The sequence below is a fragment of the Vicugna pacos genome, chromosome 17 (genome assembly GCF_048564905.1).
Source record: "Vicugna pacos chromosome 17, VicPac4, whole genome shotgun sequence".
NCBI classification, from domain to species: Eukaryota; Metazoa; Chordata; class Mammalia; order Artiodactyla; family Camelidae; genus Vicugna; species Vicugna pacos.
In genome coordinates this window covers 32,078,261-32,100,805 of record NC_133003.1, presented here as the reverse complement: position 1 = coordinate 32,100,805, position 22,545 = coordinate 32,078,261, and the positions used below count along the sequence as shown (strand labels likewise).

General features: G+C 42.7%; 1 protein-coding gene and 2 long non-coding RNA genes across 5 annotated transcripts in view; 2 read left to right on the top strand and 1 right to left on the bottom strand.

Annotated features, from left to right (window-relative positions):
- The window catches only part of CADPS (calcium dependent secretion activator), a 414,447-nt gene that overhangs the window by 29,385 nt on the left and 362,517 nt on the right, over nucleotides 1–22,545 (top strand). The window lies entirely within an intron of this gene.
- LOC140686589 (uncharacterized) lies at nucleotides 7,146–9,948 on the bottom strand. The gene is made up of 3 exons (XR_012060423.1): nucleotides 9,371–9,948; nucleotides 7,914–7,981; nucleotides 7,146–7,313 (listed from the first exon to the last, which is right to left on the bottom strand). It is a non-coding gene; the product is annotated as an uncharacterized lncRNA (long non-coding RNA).
- Nucleotides 10,018–11,366, top strand: LOC140686784 (uncharacterized). Its single transcript, XR_012060697.1, has 2 exons — nucleotides 10,018–10,103; nucleotides 10,949–11,366. It is a non-coding gene; the product is annotated as an uncharacterized lncRNA (long non-coding RNA).

Here is a 22,545-nt window from a genome sequence, read left to right as displayed (position 1 = left end):
AGTATAGTTGATTTCCAATGTTGTAGTAATTTCAAGCGTACAAGAAAGTGATTCAGTTTTAAGTATATATACATATATATATTCTTTTGTATTATAGGTTATTATAAGATATTGAATATAGTTCCCTGCGCCATACAGTAGATCTTGTTGTTTATCTATTTTGTACATAGTGTGTATCTGTTAATCCCAAACTCCTAATTTATCCCCTTTCCCCTTTAGTAGCCGTCAGTTGGTTTTCTGTGCCTTTGGGTCTCCTTCTGTTTTATAAATAAGTTCATTTGTATCATTTTTTTAGATTCCACAGATAAGTGATATCATGATATTTGTCTTCCTCTGTCTGACTTTACCTAGTATGATAATCTCCAAGTCCATCCACGTTGCTGCAAATGGCATTATTTCATTCTTTTTTATGACTGAGTAATACTCCATTGCACATGCGTGCGTGTATCACATTGTCTTTATCCATTCATCTGTCAGTGGACACTTAGTTTTCTTCCATGTTTTGACTATTATAAATAGAACATTGAGGTGCATGGATCTTTAAGAAATATAGTTTTCATCTTTTCCAGGTACATACCCAGGAATGGGACTGTGGGATCATATGGTAACCCTATTTCTAATTTTTTAAGGGACCTCCATACTGTTTTCCATGGTGGCTGCACCAAATCACATTCCCACCAGCAATGTAGGAGGGTTCTCTTTTTCCCACATGCTCTCCAGCATTTATTATTTATAGACTTTTTGATGATGACCATGCTGACTGGTGTGAGGCGATATCAACAGATACATGAAAAGAGGCTTCCAATCACTACTTATTAGAATCATGCCTGATTTATCTTTGAATCCCATGTGCTTAGACCAGTCTTTCTTAAACTTGGATGCACACTGGATTCACCCAGAAGCTCTAAAAGACCCAGAAGCCCAGGCATCAGGACAGTAGACAATCTTCCCAGGTGATTTCATGTGTGTCCAAGGTTAAGAATCACTGGATTAACTGGAGGCTGCTCAACAAATGCACAGTGATTGACCCATTCAATCAAAAGCCTCACCTGGGCCACATGTCTAACTAGGTCAAGGAGAACAAGGGAAGAGTGGGGAGGAGGGGGAAGCGAGAAGAAGGGCACCATTAGCTTTTGATTGAGTCACCTAAAGAGTTTGACTCCCCCGCCCCCAGGAATACAAAATGAGTTTCAAAGAGAATTTAATTTAAGCACTGTTCCCTCTTTCTCTTTCATTTCTGATTCTGTTGGTCATTGTCATGCGTAGGGGCGGGATGGGAAGCTGAATTTCCCTGAAATGTTGTGAGTGTGTCTTGAAAAGCATCACTGTAAATAGGAAGATGTCTGATGATTTCTCTGGTCAAGAGTATGCAGCTCCGTTTTGCCTCTTCTATGACTTTCCATCGTGAGGTCCACCCAGCTGTGCTCCCATCATAAGACAGCCAGGACTGGCCTGCATAATTCAGATCACAAGGCATATAAGCGTGATGGTAAAGGAAGCTGATGTTTAATTTAATGAAACTGATGTTTAATTTTAGTAGATTCTCCTAAAGAACTGAGCACAAACAAATCACAGACTCAAAAATGAAAAGGAACGAGGAGAATGTGTTTGGGTGTCATTTTACAGACATAATACAAGAAAATTGAATTTGGAAGATTATATGAATCCCTGAATCACAGTAAATTTTTTTTTGCAAATTCAATGGAAGTGTGGCATTTTACATGGAATTTTCTCAATTTGATACATCAGTTTCCTTAGCATTTACTGATTAATTTTCTGCAGAGTAGCCTGTGATACGATTTCTTTCTGTTTAGATTTCAAGGTAGCATGTCATGGGGAAAGTTAACTTGACTATCTTGAATATCTTCATTTATTTCCATGAAACTAAAAAAAAAAAAAAAAAGTGCTTTAACTTCCTTTTTTTCCAATTCAAAAGCTACCACTCAGGCATTGCTTCTTATAAAACTGGATTTGTGTTTTGCAAAGATTTAGAAAAATTTCATGTTAAATTATTTAAAGGTTTCTGCTTTATCATACTTCGTGTTTATATTCCAAACAATGAACCATGCTCCCCTCTTCCCGTATTATCCTCTCTTCCAAGCAAATGGAAGACGGAATCAAATTCTGCATTTGAACTCTGATGACAAATTAGATTATGATACTCTTCACTGCTACTTGGGTGTATTTGTATAAGAGACTTGTCATTGGGAGAACATGGCAGCCTTAGTTTTCCCAAATGCCAAAGGAGCCCCTTACCTTCCCCATGAGCTCATCTTCTATTAGTTGGCTGGACTGAACAGTCAAATTTAATTTTGATGCTTCCAGGAAGAGCAGATAGAAGGGAGGAGCAAAGGAAACATGATAATAATACTCATCTCACTGGTAGACAGTTGGTAAGAGCAGACGAGGTCTAGCTGGGCATTAGCTGACACGCATGAGATGATTGGATCCAAGCCTCGAAGTAACTCTCAACAGTAGGACCGTGATGTTTCAAATGATGCAGCAGAAACGTTGAGAAGACATGACTTGCTTGTGGTCGCAGCTGGTGAGTGGTCTGACCTCAAAGCTGATGCTCTTAACTACTATAGCCCCGCCTCAATTTGTCACTAAAGAAGGGTTAACTACGCCTAGTTGACGCAGAGGATCTCAGAAGACCAAGGGTCTAGTCCTGAATTTCCATCACCACTGTGTGTTGGCCTCAGCGATCACTTCTCCTTTTCGCTTTCTCATCTGTAAAACGAGGGCTTCTGCTCGAGTGGGTTAGACCGTTCTCTGCGTGTGAATTGCCCACTGCTGGATAACTCCTCTCCGTCCAGTTGGAAATGGCAGTTGTCTTAGGGACCGTGGGCAGGGCCGGTTGGAAGCCAGCACGTTGCCCTGAGCTGCAGAGATGGCCCAGAGCAAATGCTTCCACACCGGAAGCAGGCTCTTATCCTCAGACCTGTCTAGAAGAGGATCTCTTCGTGTTGTACCAAACTTCACACCACCAAGGAGTCCTCAAAGGTCCACATTTGTGGAAAACACGAAGAATTCTTTTACCTTCACTCGTGATTCTTTTTTCTTCTTACAAAAAAACCAAGACATTTAGGAAATACAAATAAGCCAAACAGCAAAAATATGAATTATCACTGATCCCCAGGACCTTTTTCTCTGTGCATTATAAAGGCACATGTCTATTTTTGAAAAATTGTTACTGAGTCCACACACGTTCTGCTCGCCGCACGACAGGCCAGTAAATCAGGAGATGAGGTGTTGGGGCAAGGAATAACAACTTTATTCGAAAAGCCAGCAGACCAAGAAGATAGGGGACTAATGTCCTAGAGAACCATCTTCCCCAACTTAAAATTCAGGCTCCTTTATGCTAAAAAGGGAGGGGGTATGTTTGTTTGCTGTAGACTTCTTGCTGTCAGAATCCTTTGTTCTTGCAACTGTCCACATAGGTCAGGTTATGATGTCCCTATAAACCTCCAACGAGACAAATTTTATTCTCTGTTCAGCAACTTTTTATTTCTATATGAATGGGAAAGTGTCATACCCTTAAGGGTCAGAGCCTTGAGAATGAGCTCTCCTGTATATTTCTTTTATAAAAGGTGCAGAACCAGCATGACTGAGCACAGGAAACAGGGCACAGGGTTAGACCCAAAGGAGCAGATCTAATACAGAATCAGATTTGTTCCTCCCTACTACAAAATGAGATTATACTGTATACATGGTTAATGATCTGATTTTCCCCCAATTAATTTTTTTCGTAACTGAAATAGTTTTGTCATAATCCCTAATAGGTAGATAAAAATGGAGATGCTCTCTCTTGGGGGAAAGGGTGTGGAGGGAGGGGAGTGTGCCTACCACAGCTGGAGCGCCTCTGTCCTGAAGCACTACAGGGCAAAGCCTAGACCTTAGAAAAATGAGGATCTTTCTTTGGATAAAAATAGTATTAAAAGATACTAGTAGCCATGCTTGTTACAACTATGGTTTGTTTAAAATCTAAGAAGAATAGAAAAATCTGTGCTCTCTTCCCCCCAGGCTAGAAAAGCAGCCTGGACTCTCCCTAAGACGAGACAACTGAAAGAGGGGCTAGGGACGAAAAACAGGTACCTTGTGGCTTTCCTCCTCTTCCCTAATTTCAGACATTCACGCACATCTGAAATACTCCCTACCTAGAAGAAGCAATTCCTCCACAAATGAACAAGGAGAAGTTGCTGGTGGTGGTTGTTGTTTTAAAGAAGCGGAGGGGCTCTCCGTTCCTTCCAAGTGGGGCTGGATCTGTCGCCAGCAAAAGCAGATGGCCTCTTTTCTCTGCCCTTTAGTTTTGTGACTGTGAGACGGGGAGATTTTTCGGCAGTTGCAGTAGTTGGCTTCGTCCGCGACGCCAGGCAACGCCTCGGCGACAGCAGCTCGTCTTTTTGCATTTGGGTTCTCTAGATACGGACTAAGCAGAGCTTCGTGTTTTCACATCAGAAGCTGATGATGAGCCATGGGAGGGGAGACGGAGTTAAACAGACTCTTCCCCACTCTCCATGTCTCAGTCCTGCCGCTCGCAGTGCGCTTCACGTGGAATTTATGGTGCTGGGTGAAAAGCCGGCTCTGAAATGTACCCTCTACCGTGTCCTCTGGCAGAATGAAACCACCTTCCTGGTGACATTTGATGCTGTCAAAGTAGCAGAGGCATCGTGATCTCACAATGTTCCCTGAGATCCAGGCACTGGGCTTCTGCCTTCAGTTTTAACTTTTTGATGCGTTTTCCATGTGACCTCAGGCAAGGAATTTAAGCTCTTTATTTTTCTCAGATCATAATACCACCTCATTTATCTCTTAATGCTTGACCTAAAGCACTTTGTTGAGAGATTTGCATGGATTGGCGGCTCTCCACCTTACTTGCACATTAGGACCTCTTGGGGTATTTTTTTTTTTTTAACTACCGTCACCAAGCTCCAATGATTCTAAAGTGTAGCCAGAACTTAGAAACACGAGCTCTGACAATCCCGCTCGGAATTACTCTCAACTTTCTGTGCTTGTTTTCTGTTTTCCTTCTGATAACTCCTAACCCCAACAAGTCTTTATTATTTTTTTCTTTCTGGACAGGGTTTACCTGTTGGCAATGAACGGTAAGCTTCTTAGGGAAGGAGACAGATGAGTGGTTTATCTTTGAATTCCTATTGTGACCAGAGGGAACCCGATTTCAAAACTTAAACTTAGCTCTCAGACTCAGCGGTGCAATCTCGGGCAAGACACTTAGACCTTCTGCATGTGTTTCCTTGCTTGTTTCATACAGGTAAGATACAAATACCTGTGCCGCACGGCGGTCTGGAGGCTTCATGATAATCGTTCACACTAGGCCAGTAGCACGTAGTAGGTAGTCAGCTCCGATCAGCTATGTCATAAAAGCTCGCTGAATTTAATGCCTTTGTGTAGTGATTTTTCCTTCGCTGCGTCATTCATTCACTCAGCAACAACAAAAATGTGAACACTTCTATATGGCTCTAGGTGTTTGGGAGAATATGTTCACAGGATTTACCTTCTGGAAGATCATATCTGTGACCTTGTTTAATTTTCACAAACACCTGTGTTTTCTTACATAAGAGAGCCTGAAAGTTAAGAGAAATGAAATGATTTCAGGGCTCACACTAATTTGGCGAAGGAGTCATGCCTGAAATCCAGGTTTTAAGACTTGTACCCGGTGTTCATTGAAGAGAAACCACTGTCTTGATTCCTTGCTCAGTGACGGTGACAAGGTGACTTCTGTCTTAGAAGCAGCCTCCTGCAGGGGGGTGAGATGGTAGACTAAACAGGTGTAACTAATGATTCTGTCATTGCTAAGCTGTGTGACTTTGGAAAAGTTACTTTACTTCTCTGAGTTTCAGTTCCCTCATCTGGAAAATGAAGATGATAATATTTACTTCAACGCGTTCTTGCGAGGATTAAGTGTATGTAAAGTACTGCCCACTGCGTTGCGTACAGCGCACAATTGTTGTTAGCTATTTTGACACTGACTGTTATGTCTGTGGTTAAAAGTGAGTAGTCTCTATTAAAAAACTGCCCAGGATTTGGGGGAGGCTCTACGCTCTGCCACCCTTAAAATGATGGGGTTCTGTTATCAGGCGAACATCCTGGTTATGATCTTTAAAATGCTTGTACTTGTCACCATAGTCTGTCTAGGAAGTGCCACCACCCTGACATTTGTGCATATGAAGAAATAAATCCTCCCCAGCAAGTTGGAATTGTTCCACGGGCAACAGTTGGTAAAGTCCACAATTTGCATGAGGATATGTGAGGATTTATACATCCATTTATAGAAAGACTAACTGGATAATAGAAACGTTCTATGGCCCCTCTTGCCCAGGCTTGGACCCGATGATCTTGTGTGTGTGTCTGTGGTTTTCTAATGGAAGTGAAATCTAATTAAGCCTCCACGGGACACGTGGTGGAGTCTTATCTTGGGAGAGACGAGTCGGGTCCAGCACACCCCATCAGTCAGCGTAATAGCTTTAACGTCATTGAAAAGGCCATGTCTTGAAAGATGTCTTGAATTATGTCTGTGCAGCTATAGAACCAATTTCCTGTAGGGAGGGTTTTTTATGGCTGACTGGGGTTGTGGGGTTTTTAATTAATTTACCTTCTAGCACTCAGCAAAGCCATTTTCCCTGTATTTACTCTTCTAGGGGAAAAAGGAGGAGGGGCCAGTGGCACAAACAATTTCGGCGGTTCCCTCCTGGGTGTACCAGTTGGGCTGAGAAGCATAACTAAGGGGGTAAAGGATGGCTGTCAGATGACGGTGATTACAGTGGACTCGGAAAAAGCTTTCAGCTCAGATGGGGGTAAATGTTCTCCTTTATGTTGAAGATGATCCTGATTTTTGTAAAAATGTCGGCACCTAGAGAAGCAACTTTGGTGGCTTGCTGTGCGCTAGAGGAGAGGGAGAATGATTTTCAAAGATGAGCACCGAGTTGGACCTTTCCCCAGGACCTACTAGGTGCCAGACCTCCGCCTGGCCTCGGATGGGATTGTGTGAAGATGCTTAGGGCTTCCTGTAATGAAATGATTTCAATACAGTGTAGTAGGTGCCTTAACAGAGCTAAGCATAGGCTGTTATAAGAACAAGGAGAGGGTGACCCCCAAACCTGGTGGTGGTAGACAGAAGAAAGGGGTAAGATTTTAGCAGAGGGATACTGTTTATTCACAACAGGTTGGCCATTAGGCAAGAATAGCTCTGAATCAAGTGGACAGTTGAAACAGCGTCTCCTCCAGCTTCTCTAGTCTTCATCTTGCATCCTTCTCCATATGAACTAGTTTTTGGTCCTCTATCAAAGAGACGGCTGTCACAAATGAATAGAGTATTCATTAATATTGAATGGGAAGCCTAGAGAGCTAATACTGGCTCCATGAAGCCTTGACTTGCTCATTTGTCTTGGCTCAGAACCCAAGAACCAAGAGTGTCCAGTAAACTTGTCGGCCCTCGATAAATAGTGGATGGATAGAAGCTACGCTTTGAGCTCCAGCAAAGCGTTTGCACGTTATCCATTCATTCAGTCTTCACAGTAACAGGTGACATGGATGAACTTATAATACTAGTCTCATATTTTCATGCTGGGAAACCAAGGTTTCAGAGAGTGAAAAGCCTGTACACTTTCAAAGCATTAACATCAGGCCCCTAAATCTTGATGGCCATCAGTTTCTTTAATCCTCAAACTTTTCTTCTTGTGTAACCAGTCCTAGACTATGTACCTCTACATGGCCATCTTACTCAGTTGCTTATAGGGGTCATACCTATGAAGGAAATAAAATAAGTGGGATACATTTGGGAGTGGTGGGGACTGTGGTAAAATGAATCAACTAACTATATATCAACTAAGGGAAGCTAAAAGCAAATTCTTAATAAAAAACACAGGAAGGCCAAAGCAAACATTCCCACTTACTTGTAGGATTGGGCTCATAAGCATCCAATTTGCAACCTCAACAGAAGAACTGAAATAGAAAATTTATCCTAAAGAAAATAATACGTAGAAAAGAGAATTTTAAATCTGTTGATACATATTTACATGTTATTAAAAAATATATACTTAAATAAAGATCTAATTTGGTTTCCCAGTTGTAAATGAATGAAATTAAACAGAATGTCAAAAGGCTACTGATGTGGGACATAAATCTAGACATGCCCCTTGGGTTATATAAAGCTCTCTGTGTCCATCTGCCCTTTGGTGCAGATTCTGGTAATTGATGTTAAAAGAACAAAAAAGCTTTTATGCCCAAAGTAGGATCATCTCAATGAACGACTGGCGATTTGCTCAGTTCCTTGGTGATAATCCTGTCTTTCTGCCCAGCTACTTTGAAGGGCTCTCCCTGACAGGATGGGAACTGCTTTACGGAGCCACCCAACCCTCGTTAGGCCACTACACATGCGATACCTGACATAGTGACAGAGTAGTAAAAGCGCCACCACTGCTGTCTGGAGACCAGATCGGAGCCCCTGCTCCGGCAGCGTACCCACGTGGGACCCCGCCCTGACCCGTGTCACGTAGCAGCGGCTCTCCCTGGAACGCGGGGCCTTCAACTCTCGTAGGACCCATTGGAAAACGTGGTTGGATGTGGGGTTGGCTGTGATGATGATGATAGTCAGAGCTCCGGGCCTTTCGTGGGTGGGAGGCCGGGACTCCCACACATCCTGCAGGGCTCGGGACGGGCCCCACACAATGAAGCTGTGTCCTAGCCCAAACTCAGAAGTTTCTCTTTTGAGAAATAGTGTGATTTGTTTACCCCGTGTGCACCTCATTTTTTTCTCATCTGTGAAATGTCTTACTGAGCTTATAGGATTATGATGAAGATCAAATGAGATAATACATATGAAAGTACTTTGTAAGCCGCGAAGCATTGCATGCAAGAGACGTATTATAATGATTACGCTAAGGGGCCAAGAGCAGCGAAGCTCTTTACAACAAATTGTGAACTGTACAGATCCTTAATCTCCCTCTTTTGTTTTTTTCTTTTAACACTTAATCTGAACCATCTGGGCTAACATGGTTGTTTTGATCCATTAAGATCCTCTGGTTCTCAAAAAAAAAAAAAAAAGCCCTCAGTTACAAGATACATTTGTTTTTGAAAGTATCAACTGAGATGGTCATTTATCAGTATCCAATTTAATATCAAAGCTACTCAAAAGAATAGTTTTGCGATTACTCGTAGTCTTAGAAGCATCTGCAGTTGGAAAAGTGTGCGTAGGGTACACAGTGTAACTGTTGGAAGAACGAATTTAGAGTCCAAAGGTGTCCGGTTTGAGCTGTGACCCCCACCACGTCTCCCCTGGCTATGGGATCTTGGCAAATCAATACACTTTTCTAATCTTAAGTTATCCATAAAATAGGGGTAGTAGCCTTACCTCACGGGTGTCATGATGGTTAAATGATACGTCTTCGGCATAAGGAGTGTTTCTAATAAAAACTTACTTTTATCTTGTCCAGCCCCCAACATTTGCTTGAAAAGTGGCTAGCCTACCTCAGTTTTCACACCTGCCCAACAGTGGAAACATTCATCTTATTTTTGGACTCCCTGGAAAGATATGGTTAGGGACTGTAATGTATTTCCACTTGTAGGGCAGAGATTCCTTCATAGAACTGGAGGAAAAAAATCAGGCGATAGCTCCCACCTTGCTCTGCAGTATATGGTCTTATATACTGTCAGCCATCACATCACCCACTGGAAAGCCAGGACGTCATATCAAACCTTCCATCAAAACCATTAACAGGCAGTCAGTTGATGTGACATTCTTGGCTCCCCAACACAGCTTAGGTGTATTTTTAAATATTCCGTCTGGCAGCTCAGGGGAAAACAAAAAAAAAGAAGCAAAGAACTGAATAGGCAGCAACTACCAGATTTTTTTCCAACAAAGATTCTCTCCCTACAACCTGTCCACCCCTTTCGAGGAAGGGCTAGGTTGAGAGATGCGGTACCGAAATAGCGGCGTGGCCATGTTGCCTAGCAACCACGCCTCAGGGTGGGCGCTAGACACGCCCACCGATCACCGCATCAAGGAGACCCTCCCTCAGAGAGCAGCTTCAACAGAGAGCAGAAGCGTCTGGGTTTCAGTGACTCTTGTGAAAAAATAAGATGATGTGAGAGCTTCCCTGTCAGCTGCTGGGAGCTCCAGGGATTCTAAGGTCCAGAAAGGGATGGCATTTCAGGATTTGAAATATTATAGCCCCAGGTTACTGTCTTTAGACCACTTCCTGCCCTTCTTGCATGACACCAGTTTTTTCCCCAGCTTTACTGAGGTCTGATGGACAAATAGAAATTATATATACTTCGGTTGTGCGACATGGTTTTTTAAGGCGTACAAGGTGATGGTTTGCTATATGTCTATGTATGATTTCCACAGTCAAGTTAACTTACATACCCATTCCCTCACAGTCCGCTACTTTGTGTGTGGTGAAAACACTTAAAATCTATTCTTTTAGCAAATTTCAAGCATAAAATACAGTATTCTTAGGTGACAGTCACCATTAGACCTCTAGAATTTATTCATCTTGTGATTGAAAGTTTTTACCCTTTCTTTGTCCAACATCTTCCCGCTTCCTCCACGCCACCGTGACGCCGTTTTTTAAAAAAGCTTTTCCTTTGAGATGCTCGCAGATTCACATCCAGTTGTAGGAAATAATACAGAGAGGTTCTCTATGCTGTTCACCCAGTTCCTCCCCATGGTGGCATCTTGCACAGCTATGGTACACGCCATAACCACGATGTGAGCGCAACCCATCAATCTCATTCAGATTTCACCAGTTTTACGTATGTGGGATGATACCAGTTTTAAGGAAAATCTAAACCTAGTGCAATAAACCATCCCTCCACTTAAAAAAAAAACCTTTCTTGATAACACTGATCAGTTGAACAAAGTGGTCTTGGAAATGCCTTAGGAGCCCCGTCGGAATCTGTCTGACTCTTCTTCCTCTGTCTTTTCTAGCCCTTGACTCAGAATTCTTGCCGTGGCACGAAGAGCCGTGTCTCAAGGTCACGTTAGGACTTGCGATCAAGCACGGCAGCCCTGTTTCTGTTACTTATAAGCTCACGTCCTTGTCTATAGTAGGGAAGGCAAACGTCTGAATTCTTGGAGATCAGAATTATGAAGATCAGGTTACTCTCCTGACGCTTTAAATGCTGCTGAAACCTCCCAGCTCACACGTGTGACTCTGTGTCTACTGGACTGAGGGCTGAGGGTAGAAGGAGAGTTTTGACTGCAGGTGCATGCAAAGGAGGAACCCTTGCACCTCCATGCCTGCGAAGCTGCTTCCCTTCCGGGCAAAGCCAGGCAGAGCTGTTTCCAAGTCTGAAGCAATGTTCTGTACCCACCGGTGACTGTATTGAAGGCTGCATGGAAAAAGTTTAAGGTTAGAGGCCTGAATTACCGGGATTTCAATCTCAGCTCCACTGTTGACTAGCTGTGTGACAAATATCCTCGCCTCTCTGAGCCTCTCTAGCCTCTTCTGTGAGAAATTGGAGACGCACGTGACAATTCATATTTCGTAAGGCAGTCATGAGGTTTAAATGGTGGAAATCAGTGGTTCCCAAACTAGAGCATGCATTGGCATCACCCCGAGGGCGTGTCCCAAAAGGTTGCTGGACTCCACCCCCAGAGTTTCAGACTCCATAGGCCTTGGTGAGACCTGATCATGTACATTTCCAACAAGTTCCCAGGTGTTGCTGTTGCCCATGTAAGGATCACATGTTGGGAACCCCTTGTGGTCCCCGCGTGATCGCACTTTGCAAACCCCTAGTATCAGGCACACAAAGTGCCTGATAATATACCTGGCCCTTGGTATGCACCCAGTGGTAACTATTTTTCCCTCCAAGCTAATAAGAAATGAGGTGTCCCTCTCCCCAGATTAAAAAAAAAAAAAAAAAAAAAAAAAAAAAAACCCCGATCCTGAGTTCTCTGATTTTCCTACAACTGATCCCCTGGTTAATATCTAAACAGCCAGGTAGAACAAAAGACTGTGAAATTATTAAGCATATTGGACAAGGGTTACCCAGCCAGTTTGGATATTACCCAGTTTAAAAGTGACTTCCCCCCCAAAAGCAAATTTAGGCTTCAAGGTTTCTTGCTGGATGTGTGTGTGTGTGTGTGTGTGCGCGCGCATGTGTATATGTTGGCAAGCACGTATGTACCCACACTTCTCGGCTTTTTATGTGCCAGTTTTATCCGTGACACACAATATTTCTACCAGGCAGGCCCAGCTCAACGTGCTGTTTTCTTGGCATGTGTACGTGGGAGAGGACGTGGGAGAGGGAAGACCGAGGAGACAAGCGTTCTTAGAAGAACTGCAAAGAACCTCTCGTTAGAGAAGAGAATTAAAATATTTCAGTCCCTGGGTGATTCTCTTTCTAAGTACGCCAAATGATACCAGTTTGTGATGGAATAAACTGCAGGCTATAGAATTGTCTTTTAAAAAAAAAAAAAAAGGACTCATATTTCTCACGTGCTGTGAGCAGTCTAACGAAAATCACTCTAAACGTCATTTTCTTTGCCACTGTGACTGTTTTTCGTAAGAAAGGGAATCCCAGGTGTGAACCTGAGGGCTTATTTTAATGATCTTTGGTGCCCTGGATTTCCTATCATTGCAGGTAACCCTTCATTTCTTTTTATTAGCTCGCCCTACAGACTCCTTACATGGTCTGGCTTCCAACACTGGAGACTCACGCAGCCTGTGAGAGAACTCAGATTTATTGCTGTAGCCTCAAACTTGACTTCCAGATCCAAGGTGCTGTTTAGCCCGTTGCTGCCGCACGGGGTATAATTGACTCCATTTTCAGCAGATGATAACTGTTGAATATTCATGCTCGATACAAACATCAGTAGCTTGCACTTTCTGTCAAATGTCTGGCAGGGTTTCTGAAATATATGTAGCTTTGAAAGATGACGTCCGTTTTTTTGTTGTTGTTGTTTTTTGGAGGTTATAGCAACAGGTACCAAAACACCAGCTGCAAAATGTTTCAGAATCAGGAGGTTTGAATGGTCATGGTGATCTTAGCCTTGAATGTCAGCTTGGATTTGATTCTTTGTCCGAGTCCTCCTAATCTGAGATGATTTCAGGTCATTTCCCCCTTGTGCATTATGTAACGTCTGCAAAGAGAAGTCAGATGGAGAGTAACAGCAGGAGAAAAACATGGGCGGGGTTCCTCTGGGCTGTCACGCAACTTGTAAACCTGCAACCCCCCACCGAGGTCCAGCAAAAGATGAAGCTGACAGGACTGCTGATCCCAATCGGTGCCTTCCTGGGAAAGGCAACCGGCAGGAACTGAAACAGTAATTGCTTTCCTTTAGTCAAACAAATCGTGGATGAGACGATTAAACAGATGAAGGCTTGCTTACCCCCTTCAGTGCACCAGGATGAATGTAGTCTGGCTTTCTGATAGGGCTGGAACTGTCAGTCAAAGGATTATGGCTTTAGAGGGTGGAGAGAGGAGGAGGCCTTAAAATGTATTCAAATTTGCAAACTGCAGCTGTGTATTTTAATCCTGGAAATACACATCGATCCTACCCCTCTTTGAAGTCTGCTGTTCTGTTAGCTACAAGCTGTCTGCCCCCGACCACTTTTCTTACATTCAAATAAAGGATATTTTTAAAACTTACTTAAAAATAGTATTTCATAGAATCACCCAAAGGAAAAATATAATTAAAGGTAACCATTTGTGTTACCCTCAATGAGGACAAACTTCTGAAGTGTGATTAGCTTGGAATGTACACGTCTGGTTATTTCATCAGAAATACAGCATTGTACATCTGAATTTTGGTCTCAGCCCATTCTGGATTTTGTACTTACAAGGAGGCTCTTATCCATTTAGCAGTTCAGTTGAGGGCTGAGTGTAGGTTTTTCATCTCAGCAACACAGATATGCCTGTTGGTTTAAGTCGCATCAGCTGAGTTAGTACAGCCACAAAACGCACGTTCTGTTTTCTCATTCGCTGTCATACAACTGTCTGCACCTATTAATTTTTTGCAAAGGCAGTAGATATCCCTGGAGAAACCAGCAGAAAGTGACAGAGTATATGACAGGCCATTTCTCATGTGGTAACAGGAATTCAGCATTGCAAGTTTCTGACTCTCTTCAGTCAACTTCCGGTTTCATTATCTCCACCTTGACGTCTGGGTTTTTATTCTTCGAACCCCATTTCTTTCTACCATTTTCCTGCCTGAAAACAAAAGTCCCATCAGCCAAGATTGTGTTCCTTAATGTTTCTTTATTTAATGAACAAGCTAATTCATCAACTATTATAATGAACTAGAAGAAATCCATCCATCTTTCCATTCTCCTATCCATCCATCCATCCATCCATCCATCCATCTGTCCTTCCATCCATCCATCCATCCATCCATCCATCTATCTATCCATCATCCATCTATCCATTTGTTGATTTCTTTACTCAACAAGGGCCTTCTCAGTCTCATGCTTGGTGCCCATTCACTTCCTACCCTCTTGGAGCTTACAATTCCATGTGGAAGACAAATTTTGAATAAGGATTTAGACATTTGAGGGAAAACTGCAAGAGAGACTGGCAAGGGAGATGTGAGTGGGCAGAATCACAAGAGTGACCCCCAGTGGCCCTCACCCTTATGTGATTTCCTCTGCTTTGTATGTGGATGGAAACTGTGACGATAATGTCTTTATTTTGAGGAGAGTAAATTCTATGGCAAAAGGGAAATTATTCCAGTGGACCTAACCTAATTATATGAGCCATTTAAAAAGCAAAGCATTTTCTCTGGCTGGTGGGCAGAAAGGGAGAGTCGGAGAGGTTGCAAACGTGAGAAGGATTAGATGCAACATGACTGGCTTACAGAAGGGGGTGACCTTGTGATGAAGGATACCGGTGGCTTCTAGAAGCTGAGGGCAGCCCCTAGTTGACAGACAGCAAGGAAACAAGAGGCCTCATTCCTACAGCTGCAAGAAACGGGATTGTTCCAACAGCCCGAATGAGCTTGCAAATGAATTCTTGCCCATAGCTTCTAGATAAAAGCGCAGCCCTGAAGACACCTTGAATTCCGCCTTGGGAGATGCGGTACCATGAAAAGTTATGTTCAAGTCCTAACCCCCAGTGCCTTGCTAGTAGGTACGTAAAATGTAGCAGTGTCGTTCCACGTCCTCTTCAACACGGGGTACCTATTTTTTAAATTTCAGCTCTTCCCACAGACGGGTTTGACTCACCTCCTTGAAATACTCCCCGTTTTGAAACACTTACTGTAGTTTAATTTGCATTTTCCCTCCGACTAAGGATGTTGAGCATTTTTCATAAGCTTATTAGCCACTCTTACACGTCTTCGTTGGTGAAGTGTCTGTTCAAGTCTTTTGCCAATTTTAAAGGTTGGGTTGTTTGACTGTTGATGAGCGAGTGTAGGAAGGATGGCCCTGGCTTAGCCTTTCTGGAGATTTTGATACAGTAGATGGAGTTCGGGTCCCCATGTAACTCTGAAGTCCAGACAAGTCTGAGGAAGATGTGAGCTGGCTAAGCCTTCAACCGTCCTCAGCAGCCATGATTGGAGAGTTCTCCCATCCAGAGGGCTTGCTTGGTGATGGTTTGACATTGTCAAGAAAAACATTTGCAAAAGGATTCTCAGCATGTTGTTCTCTTCTCCCTCCGGACTTGGCACTGAATTTTAATGTCAAACTTCAGCTAGAAAATGCCTGGCTTGGACCCAGTCACTTGCAGCAAACGTGGGCTGTGTGCAAGGTATCAGTACCGTGACCCCAGGGGGCCCTTGAGTCCGTGCATAGCTGCATTCTAAAGCACCACCCTGCTTCTCTCTCTCAGTGGGAAATGTGGTCACGTAGACATTCAAACGTGGAAGCCTATATGCCATTTGCTTTCTGTTCTAAGTATTGGTTTGGGAACCACATGAAATTGGTGTTAATGTTCATGCTGTACCAATTTTGTCTAGCAAACAACCTTCTTGACCTAAAATGTTAAGCTTCTACCCAAAAATCCCTTGAACCATCGCACTGATCCACAGAGTACACTGAACAAGCTACCCACTTAACGACCTCTATTTACCCTCAGAATAAAATATTAAACACTGAGTTCCACTTAGTAATTTGGTAAACCTTAGACATTTTTTCTTTAAAGGGAACTCCAGATTTGGACGTTGTTTTGACCCTCGGTTCATGGTTCTAGGGGGCTTAGGGGCTAATGAATCATGGTATTCAAGGAATCAAAAGGTTTCTACAAGCTTAGGCATCGGAAAATGTGCCGGAAGATGATTTCCCTTTTTCAGGGAGCTCTATCTACTGCCTTAAGAAGCTAATCCAAAGGTGGCCGGTGGATGACTATCCAATAAAAATGCTGATGGATGTGGCTTCCTAGAGGTTCATGCACAGGCCCTTCCCTATTCCTTTAGGAACGTGGGATGCAATTGACTTGTGATGCCCACCATCCCTGAAGAAGAAAGTGCCTTTTTCAATACTGTGTACTTGACCTTTCAAGATATGAGGTTCTGAAGTTAGACAGAAAGCAAAAGCAAACAAATTATGCAGTGTCCATCAAATCTCCTGTTATCCCGATGTTTAGAAAGGCTCCTCAGTCAACTTTAGATTCTCCACGTAAGTGAGAGGAGATGTTTTAAATCCTAGGGAGGGAAGATGCTGAAATCCTCAGAGATTCCAGATGATCTTTGCTCCAGGAGCCTCATCTGTCTTTGTGTTTATTTTCTGGCCTGGGACCATTTCATGTTATTTCCACTAGGTCAAGGCTAGGGAAGGCCAAGGGAAGTTCAACCCAGATCCTTCCCTTCACTTGTAACTCTGGTTGGAACATTTTGATCGGGAGAAAGTAGAGGAGAACCTGGGCTCTGACACAGCTTCCGGCTCTTTTGTGAATTTCCTGGTCACTGAAGACTGCGGAGATCAGAAGGCTGGGGCGATTAGCACAAGATACTGAAATGTGAACGGAGTGATGACGCTGCTTCAGCTCTGTTTGAATGGCTCCAGGAGAAACTGCATTTTTCAAAGTCCCCTGTGGAAAAAAAAAAAAAAGTGAGGCTTTCTGAACACACAGCTTCATGCTATTTTGCACTAGGGCAGGTTTCTGCAAAGGCAGTAGGGTCATCTTACCCACCAGTGCAAGGAAGTTTTCACTTAGCTATGCCTGATTTTTATTTTATTTTATTTTTTATTTTTTCTACTTGCCATCAAATGGAAATCCCTTCCGTCGTCTAACCATGGAGTACTGTGTTTGCTCTAAGTGACTCCTACACTGTGAATAGTTTTTTTTTTTTAAGTTCTCTGCTCTAATTTCTATATGATGCTCTGAAATGAGATCATTTTAACACACGTTATTTTTGTGGCAGGGGCTAATAAAATACCCACCTTTTGAAAACGATTTTGATAATGGGCAGGGGACACCCTCTAAGTCCAGAATGTATTAAATTCCTTGGTGACTGTATCCAAAACCTGCAGCGAGATTACCCTTTTCATAAAGAGGCAATGGTCCAGGAACAATTGAAATGAGAAAGGGATTTTTTGCCATCATGTATATAAATATATAGATAGATAGGTAGATTTTGGTGCATGAAACATTTTTTCGTCCTTTTGGCCTTACCTGTTATCTTATAAATATACTAAGTATTCATAGCAAGGCAGGGTCAGAGTATCACCCACTTGTTAATTTAAAGCTTTATGAAAAGCTTTATGTCCATCTCCCGTGGTCACTCTCCATGTGAGCTGGATAAGTGAAGAAAAAATGGATCTCCCTCCCAGCTCAAACTGGAAAATGAAATAAGAAATTGAAAAAAAAAAATTTCTTTTAACTCTTCAAGTTCCCCACATCGTCACGAAAACAATTTGAAGCTTTCAAGGACAGCCCATAGCTGCTCTAATTCAACCAGAAAAGTTTCCTTAATACTCATCTCTCCTTTTTTTTTCAGTGAAATTGCACACCTGAAGAAGACAGTAAGCCTGAGAGACAGAGAGACAGAGATTGAGGTAGACAGAAGGAGAGAAAACAAAGACACACAGAGGAGAGGGGAAAAACATCTTTTACTTGAAAGCCCTATCTGTTGTGTTATCTCAGCTCAGTTGGAGATACAGAGAGACGGAAAGAAGAGGCAACATACAGTGACTGATCTTTAACAGAAACACACGAGGTAGGAGTGTATGACATCAAGGTTGTCACTGTCCCCTGTGCCCAGTTATTTTTATGTAAATGATATTGAGGTATAAAGGACATGCAGAAAATTGCACAGATTTTTACACGCACACACATACAGTCTGCACCCAGACCAGAACAAGGATGTTACCTGGCCCCTGGCAGCCCCTTTCAGTCCCCTCCCCGTTATCACCCCGCCTCGCCCCATGGAGGATCACCGCTATCCTGAGTTCTACCCATGGAATAGTTTTGCCTGTCTTTGTGTTCTTCCTGGTGATGGAGAGTGTATATTTTGAACTACTTAATTGCTCCTGTGGGTGATTTGCATAATGCCTGAGAACCATCTAGACAGCATGTGTGGCCTGAGGCTGCAAATGCCAGTTGCCTGCTGCCTTTGAAGTGAGGCTGCGTGCATATCCGAAGCTGAGCCTTGCGGGATTGCATCTTTACACTGATTCTGAATGTGAAAGATGGCCTTTTGATACTCATTTGTGAGCAGGAAGAAGCCGTTTCTGAAGAGTGGTGGTTTCTGGGTTCAAACTCGAGCTCTAACAGTCACTAGGTTATTAACCTTCGGAATGTTATTTCACCTGTCTGGGTATCGCCACCTCGCAGTGGGAGGCCAACCCACAGATGAAGGCAAAAGGGCTTTTTGAAAAGGGACGTTTCAGATTATACCAGTAAAATTGTGCTCATTGTATACAATGTACTCGTGCCGAAGAGAATATAAAAGTACATTAAAAATCACCTGTATGTCCACCGCCAAAGAAAAATATGTTGACATTTTTGTGCATTTCCTTCCAATTGTTTTTGGATAATATTTTTTCATCATTCAGGTCGTACTCTATTTCCACAGTTATGTTAGTGGACGGAGGGACCTCTAAGTTAGGAAGCCCACCAAAATGTGGGTTCTTTTTGCTCACTGTGAAAGAATTTGCACAGCAGGGGCAGAGACATAAGTGAACAGCTGCTTTATTGCTCAGAAGGGGAAAAGGAAGGAAGGTGCTCAAGCGAGGAAAAGGTGTCTGAGTGGGGAGCCATCAGCCAAGATGGGCGATAGGGACAGCTCCGGCCTGGGTTGGGCCACGTGGACTTTTATGAGGTGCCTCTGCCATCTTGCCCTCCTTCCTATGTGATGGAGCCAGTCAGTCCTCGTAGGGGCGTTTCTGGTTGTTGTCATGACAGCCATCAACTGTGATGGCACTGGTGGGTGTGTCATTTCGCATGCTAATACATTACAATGAGCGTGTAAGGAGGCTCAAGGTCCACTGGGAGTCAAATCCTCCACCACCTTGTACTGGGTCGGTTCTAACCAGTTCTGGTTTCTTCTCTGCCGCTCCCTCCTGAGACTTAGATAAGAGTCATTGGTTTCTATTTGAGAGAAGGGTAGGGGTATGATCCTGGTGGGGGCAACAGCCTGGGGAACAAAAAGGAAAGTTGCTTTTAATCAGAATGCCTGCAATCTAGTGGACCCAGCGTCCATCTCAAAAAAAAAAAAAAAAATCTCCAAAGATTCTGTTCAGCCATGAAAGTCTTAAAGGGAAATGAAGGAATAATCTCAGTTAATTGCTGAGATAGGTGTTCAGAGGCATTGCCATCCCCCAGTGCCTGCAGGCTCATCCTAATTGACTTTGTGAGCCTGCTCCTCTGTGACTCAGGGACGCCTGGCAGACCATAGACAAGCGCGGGGGCCGAGGGCACAGGGTCCTGCTTCCCTTCCGTTATATAGCCTCCCTTTCATTCGACATTATTTTGTAAATAGTTTTAGAATAAAATTAAGTAAATGTTACTGTGTAAAACTGGGGAATGAAAAAAATTAACATAATTTAGATTTCATATATAATTTTTTATAATATGACCATCTATGTTGTAATCCTTTGGAGAACTTTTAGGTCGTTGAGAGGCATTTAAGCCCTTAGAGGACATTTAAGTAAATACAAGGCAGTCTGGGGACTTTAGAGCAAGATAAATATAATATTTGAAAAGTTTAATTCAAACTCCAACATAATATGTCTTTTTGACCTTTTTTTGAGGTTATAAATGAATTTGCTTAAACTGTGACACAGAGATAAAGAATGGTCTCATTTGGGAGAGAAAGATAGTTTCTAATAAAAATGAACTCGTTTGTGAGTATTTAAGAAACACTAGTCCCTGCCCTGTATGAAAGAATCCTGAATTATCAATGACAGTAAATTGTCAATAAATGACAATAAAAACATTAGGTGGCAGACCTGTGCGAGAAGGCTTCGGGAGGAGCTCGATGGGATGGGCTGTAAGCTGGACTCTGAAGGAAGGAATAAGTTGGAAATAAGTCTCTATGATGAAGGGCTTTTGACAGTCACGCAGAGCATCAGTTCATCTATAAATACTGGCTTTGGTAACCCTTTTAATACAATAAATGTTAATCCATGCTGCCAAACGCATGCATTTTCTCAAAGCTTGCAGTGTGGAGAGTGGTACTTCCGAGCGAAGTAAATGCCGAGCAGTGAAGTCTTAATGTTGGTTACGCAGTGCAGCGCACTGAAGGGAGGGGGCCGGAGAGGCTTGTCTCGAAGATTTCTCATGATTGGCAGGAGGAGTGGGCGGGCTATTGGGAAACTAGAAGAGAGAGCAATTAGGTCAAAATACTAAGCCACTCAGTTAAACATCAAAGATGTTGTGAAATATTTGACTTGATTCGTTTCAGCGCGCTTTATATCCACCTCTTTATGGAATCTACGACTCAGCTTTTTTTGGGTCATCGGTCTCCGAATACCATCTTGATAAAATAAAAATGAAAATAGAAAAATTGGAGATGATTCCCTTGTGCTGGATAGAAAATTTGATTAAGGAATTCAGTTGGCTTAATGTCATTTACCCAAGAGACGAGTGCTTTGATGAACATTTTCCAGTGTTGATTTAAATCTGGTTAGTGTTTGTAATCAAAATATTTGTGGCATTGAAATGGCAGGGTCAAACCGTGAGCTCAAAATGTCTTGTTGCCTGGAAGGCCCACCGGATGCAGTGGTACACTGTGAACACAACTGTCTGGCAAGTGCAGGGATTAATTGCCGTTCCAAAAGTCAAAGGCCCACTGAAGTCATTCTTAATTTCAAAGCCCTTGATGTGAAAAAATGAACACTTTGGGACTGCAGCCTCTCTGTGTCAATTAAGACTGCAAATGTTAGAGAGGAAATAATTATTCCAGCATCTTACTCAGGAAGAGTTGCAGATTCTTTGCCTGAACAAGGACAATTTTGGAATTAGTGTCATCTGAATTAGCGCCTTTTCAACCAGAAAAAAAGTTCTCTCTAAAATTTGTGTTTATTCTTAGGCTTTTAAAAAAAATAGTTTTGGGTTGGAATTGGAGTTAATGTTAGTCCAATTTGACTCCACTTGGATCACTAAATTCAGTAACAGACTCTGCTGTAAATGGCCTTAAACAAGTTACTTAATCTCTCTAATCTTGTTTCCTCAACCATCAGTGGTACCAATAACACATCATAGGAATATTGCGGAGATTAAGTGAGAGGAAGACTTTAAATACTTGGGTTTAAAATAGATGCTCAAATTGTCTTTACTGTCACCACTATTATTAGCATGTTGCACATTTTCTGTGCTCACGATGTGATTACTCTAGCTGCTTGTTTTGAATGATCTGTCCCCCAGTTAGGATGAAAACTTTCCAAGATAAGGGTTAGGCTCTATTCCTTCATTAGTTATTTTTATTCCTCCGTATCAGCCATCAGAGTCCCTGCACAAAACCAGCTGTCTCACTCAGATGCAGTAATTGAGGTGTGCTGAGGGAAGGGGTTATTTACAGAAGAGTGGGCAGAATGAGGGAAACCCATAAGGGATGAAGGAGCAGGGAGCCTGTAGTGCCCGCAGCGTGAAGAGGCACAGAAGGAGGGCCACACGAGGGCTTAGATACGCAAGTACCAAACTGCTATCTGCCAGGAAGGGAGCCAGCAGAACGAATACCCGAGCCTCTCTTTCATCCCGCCTTCTGATCTCTTGTTGGTGCCTCCCATTGGCTGAGCCCAAAAGGAAGCTGATGAAGACAGTGCGTAGAAACTGACATCCTTAACACACAGCAGGGAGGAGACAGATGAATGGATCCGGGAAAGAAACAGAGTAAACAGCAGAGTCATGTCATGTAGTTGCTTTACCAAGACAAGGAAACAACCTCAATGTCCATCAACAGATGATTGGATAAAGAAGATGTGATACATACACACACACACACACACACACACACACAATGGAATACTACTCAGCCATAAAAAGAATGAAATGATGCCATTTGCAGCAATGTGGATGGACTCTGAGATGATCATATTAAGTGAAGTAAGTCAGACAGAGAAAGACAAATATCATATGCTATCACTTATATATGGAATCTAAAAAATGTTACAAATGAACTTATTTACAAAACAAAAAGAGACCCAC